A 6,144-nucleotide genomic window follows, 5' to 3' on the forward strand; every position below is an offset into this window, starting at 1 on the left:
TTTATCATCTTCCACTTTTATTCTAGCATTTCTATATTCTGAACCACTCCACAATGCCATTAGTGCTCTACTTTAACTTGTTGGTAGTTCGGGCACTTGAACATAAACTATGCTATATTTCTCTTTATTCCACTCCAATAATATACTTCTCTCAAGTCATGGTACATCTTTGTAGAACATAGATGGATAAAGTATCTGGAGTTATGGGCCTCTTCCATGATCCTCTCTCGAATACCATCAATGCTTGGAACATGCAACCTTCCTTGATACCTCAACACTCCATGTTCCCCTTTAGTAAAAGTCATTACCTTCTACTTGTGAACATCGTCTTTCAGTTGCAAGATAATGGGATCCTGATCTTGCTTTTCCTTCACCTCTATAACCAGAGATGATTCAGCCTCGTTTTAAATGATAGTACTACCCTCACTTGAGCCAATAAGTTGAACTCCCAAACGTGCAAGCCTATGCATCTCTTTAGCCAATTCTTTCTTTTCCTCATCTACATGGGCAATGCTTCCCATAGATAACCTACTAAGAGAATCAGTAATAACATTAGCTTTACCTGGGTGGTAGAGAATACTCATATTATAATCTTTGAGCAATTCAAGTCATCTCCTCAACTTCAGGTTCAACTTCTTCTGGGTAAACATATACTATAGGCTCTTGTGATCTGTGAACACATCAACATGCACACCATAAAGATAATGACGCCAAATCTCAAGAGCAAGTCATAAGTCGGGTAGTTCCTCTTGAAAACTCTTCTTACAAATATTTGACCATTGAAACTTAGCCTTATTTTGAGTTAGCTTAGTCAATGGTGAAGATATTGATGAGAATCCTTCAAAAAATCTACGATAGTAGTCGGCCGAACCCAAGAAACTTCTTATGTTAGTCGGGGATGTTGGCCTTGGCCAGTTCTTAACTGCTTCAATCTTTTGCAAATCAACTCATATACCCTCATCGGATACAATATGGCCTAGGAATGCATAGAAGCAAGCCAACATTCACAATTTGAAAACTTAGCATACAGGTCCTTATCTTTAAGAGTCTGCAGAACAATTCTGAGATAATTAGCATGCTCCTTCGTACTCCTTGAATAGATCAGTATATTATTTATAAATACAATCACAAACATGTCTAAATATTATTTGAATACTCTATTTATCAAGTCCATAAATAATGTAAGAGAGTTTATCAAACCAAAGGTCATAACAAGAAACTCAAAGTGATCATATAAGGTTCAAAAAGTTGTCTTTGCAATGTCACACTCTCTTACTTTTAGATGATGATAGCCTGATCTGAGATCTATCTTGGAGAAACAGGTGGTACCTTGAAGTTGGTCGAACAAATCATCTATCTTGGGAAGGGGATACGTGTTCTTTATGGTGACCCTATTTAGTTGGCAATAGTAAATGCACATTCTCAATAATCTATTTTTCTTTCACAAGAATAGGATAGGAGCGCCCCAAGGTGAGGCACTTGACCTAATGAATCCCTTATCTAGGAGATCTTTCAGCTACTCTTTTAATTCTTTCAACTCAACAAGAGCCATTCTATATGGCGCAAAAGAAATAGGTTGCATATCGGGAAGGACATCAACCCCAAGTTCTATCTTTCTATCTAGAGGGACTACGGGCAAATCCTCAAGATACACTTCAGGAAGCTCATTTACAATTTGGACCGGCTCAAGAGTAGGGGACTCAACACTATCATCCTTGACTCTAACAATTTGATAAATACACCCTTTTAGAGATCAATTTTCTGGACCTAAGATAGGAAATAAACTTACCCTTAGGTATAACAAGACTACCCTTCCATTCTAAGATAGGCTCATTCGGAAAACTGAACTTAACAATCTAAGTCCTACAATCAACAGAGGTATAACAAGCATATAATCAGTCCATACAAAGAATCACATCAAAATCAACCATGTCCAACTCAACTAAGTCATCCATGGTATCCTTGTAATAGATAGACACATTACAATCTCTATAGACCCTCTCAGCTAAGATAGACTCATCAACAAGAATAGATACACGGAAAGGCTCAAGAAGGCACTCAGAATTCTATTAAATCTACTAGCCACATAAAGAGATACAAATGATAACATGGCACCTAGATTCGTCAACAAATAACAATCAAGAGTAAAGACTCAAATTATACCCATCACAATTTGGAGAGTTCTCCTAATCTTAGTGGCTACCTATGGAATATAGACGGTTGAACCTCCTTTTATACTGAAGTGGTACCTCTTTGATTACCTCTAATGGGTGGTGCCGTAGTAGAAGGCTGGGCTCTTTTGCCTCATGTAGGACACTCTCTCCAAAAATAGCCATATTTATAACAACCATGTTTTCCCTCTATGCACTCTCCCAGATAGAGCTTACCACACTTGCCACAAGGTGGATGTCCCTTCGAACCTTAAGCCACACTAGCCTGGGATTGAGAAACCTAGGCTCTAGAATTCTAGTGACTCTATTCCTGTTGATTATATATGTTATGCAGCATAGGTGCACTTGCCGTTGATGGAGCATAGTTGGAAGTCCTCTTCTAGAAGATGGACCTGTTGCCAAAACTCTGCCTCTACTCATTCCAATGCCCAGCTGATTTTGCCTTTTTGCTCAAGTGCTCTTCCTTGTCTTTCCTCTTATCATCCTCTACCTTCTAAGCATACACCATCAACCTAGATATATCCATGTCAGAAATCAGTAGTGACTCTTTGCACTCTTTTTTCACATGTCTTCCTAATCTAGAAAAAACTTTCCTCATCTTAGACTGTATATCTAGGACCATCTACGGAGTATATCTAGATAGCTAGACAAATTTAAGGTTGTACTCCTTCAATATCATATCCTCTATCTTCAAATTTATAAACTCTAGAATGCTCCCTCGAACTCATCCCAAATGGAAAGATCAGCATCCTCACCTCTACCTTCTTCCCACTAATTATACCATATGTTAGCAACATTCTTGAGATGATAGAAAACCAACTAAACCCCCTCAATCTCAGTGGCATGCATTGCCTTTGGTATTTTCCATATTTCATCGATAAAGTTCTGGGGATCCTCCTCAGCCTTAGAACCCGTAAAAACTGGTGGGTTCATCCTCAAGAAGTCTCGGATCCTTACTAAAGCTGACGGCTCTTGTGAGCTAGAGATAGGAGCCAGTGAACTCTGTTTACCTCTCTAATCAGCTATTAGTTGGGTGAGCATGGTGATAGCACCTCTTAATTCAGCTTCTGAAGTAGGAGCTGGCTGAGTAATGGGCTCTTAGAGTGCCTTAGTAGACTTTGTAGGTCGGCCCTTAGTCCTCACTCTAGATGATTGAGGCATCTCAGACTGTGGATGTTGGCAGAGTTTCTCTGACTGGTGGTGCTTTATAAGGCATTATTTGCAAATGTGTAATGCAAAAATTAGGAAGAAACTTTAGAGTTAAACTCTTTAGCACGAACTCAGAGTATGAAATAAGTGAAACAATTTCCTAATGTTCTATAACCTCTTGATTATAAGTGTAGTGCACAACACACCCGTAAGCAAGACTCTACTAGACACGACTTTATAGACTCTTTAGAACTCTTGAACTTTGTGCTCTGATACCAAGTTTTTCATGCTCTGAGAGGGTATCCTAGGCGTGACCGACACTAGAAGACCATTTCTATTTCCCACGTGACCACTTGATCCAATCACATATTAATTCATTAATATTCTATCAGAAAAAGACTTAACTCAATAAGAAAAATAACTCATAAGACAATGCCAAAGGCCAACATTCTTTCTAATCAATTAAAGCAACAAAACCACTATGGATGAAACTAGCCAAAAGAAAAAACCAATCGACAACATCAAAAATCTAGTCTATGAAGCCTCTATCAACTGTCTAAGTGGTGCTAATGACAGATTCATAGCTATCTCAAATAAAATGAAGAAAACTAAACTCAAAGGTTAGAAAGATAACTGTGGTATCCTCCGGAAGCAGGGAGGACTCACCAATTAGCTGAATACAAATAGATCCTCAACGAAGTGCCTATTGATGATCTCTATAACTTGTCTCTGCATCATGAAATGATGCAGGTCCAATTGGACGTCAGTAGATAAAATGTACAAGTATGTAATATGGAAGAATGAAATATGCAAAAAGTAGAATAACATCAACTCAACTAACTTGATCAAGGGTAAGGAACTCAATCATGATGTCATAAGTCTAAAGCAATAGTAAGGTTTAGAAAGGGACCAATCATATACAATCCAAATCAATCCAATCAGAGTACTATTAAAACCTATATGGGAGTTTCTGTTATCCAAAACCATCACGTATGATTCAGTGACCGTACAACTAGTTGATGTAAATGTCATGTCTGCTCAATACCTTTCTAGGGTAAGAACAAATCAACAAATCATAGATCCAAAACCAATCAAGTACTATCATGTCAGGACAATAAATTAAGAAATATCTTACTTAAGGGTTCAATCCTCTCCTATATTGGGTGACATAATTATTGGGTTCAAGTTATTTCTTACTCTTATTTCTTACTCTTACCCAATTCGGTGCTCGATACTCCTCCCAAGACTCAAAGCTCATAAGACAATCAATCCAATCAAACCAAATTAATAGGAATCAAAGGATTCTTATTAGTTCATCAATTCTTTCAAATCAATCCTTTCAGCCAATCAATTTCTCAATCATTCCCAATTATCTATTTAAGAGAAGTTTAGACAATTATTTATGACAACATTCAATTAGGGCCATTCACTTGGGTTCAATTATGAAAATATAAAGGGATTATCACGTTCATAAATACTATCATCATGCTCACATCTCAATTATAATCATGCATTTACCAATTCAAGGCTCTAGACTCAATCCTTAAGCATATGTATGCAATATCCATCAATATGTTATTAGGGTTTATGAAAAAAGTAGTTCAAATCAATTTTTCAAGGAACTAATTCATAGAAAAACATGAGTTTATCAATGATCAATAAAACTTGTAAATTTTAGGAAAGAAATTCTCAATAAACACAATAATGGGGACTCAATTGATTCACAATCAATGTATCACAATCATGGGAACATGGAGGAACAAAGTCCTCATTTTAGTTCAGCCTTACATACCTGGACTCGAAGAACAATTGAATATAGAAGACCTAACTTAAAGAGCTTGACCCCTAGCCCTCCTTCTCTTCTCCAATTCTTGCTATCAAATAATCTAAGTGTTAATGAGAGCTTTTGACATTTAAAATACTAATAAGGGACTCAAAATAGTCCTAACATTTTGAGGTTTTGAATTGACAAGGGTGGAAAAGGACAAGAATGCCCTTTGTAAAAATCATCTCTAGTCGTATACAGGTCAGTTTTATGACTCGTAGAAACTTCTACGGGGCATAGAAACCCACTCGTAGACTTGGACTAAAAAAAGGGAAGGGGTCTACGACTCTAGTCTACGAGTCATAAACTACTCAACGAGTCATAAACTCGACTCATCTTGCAGGTCATGAAAAATCGCAGAAAACTGGGTCTCTAAATCTCTTCTATGAGTCATTTCTATGACTCATGATCTAGGTGATGACTCCTCAACTCCACTCGTAGCAGTGACTTCAAGTAATGGATTTTTGGCTAAGTGTCAAAGGGTTCTATGAGTTCCTTCTATGACTCTTAGAATCCCTTATGAATCATAAGGTCAGTCGAGGAAGGCTTCTCGAAATCCAAAAAATTTACTAAGTATTGGGGAGGTCTATGAGTCATTCCTACAACTCTTAGAATAGTTTATGAATCGTAGATAGCCCTCATGGTCCATTGGTCAGTATATTTTATCAATTTTTCTCATGGTCTCGAGTTTAGTTTTAGGCTAGGATAACATGGGGTGTTACAACAGCTATACCCACGTATATTTTAATTAACACCTGTTGATACATACATACAAATAAGTGATACGTTAGGTTGTTGATTATGCATGTGTGCAGCCTTTGGATGTTATTTTGTATTATTTGTGGAAGAAGTCGAAGAAACTAAATAATTCTCAATATCAATACACTACCACAAATTGTCATTTCAAAACAAACTTTCAAAATGGCAACGGTATTGCGAATCATTAGAAGAGAGTTTGTAACATTATCAAAGGGTTTCGTATAGCTGTTGGACTGCCTT

This window comes from Solanum dulcamara, chromosome 4 (genome assembly GCF_947179165.1).
Source record: "Solanum dulcamara chromosome 4, daSolDulc1.2, whole genome shotgun sequence".
Lineage (NCBI taxonomy): Eukaryota > Viridiplantae > Streptophyta > Magnoliopsida > Solanales > Solanaceae > Solanum > Solanum dulcamara.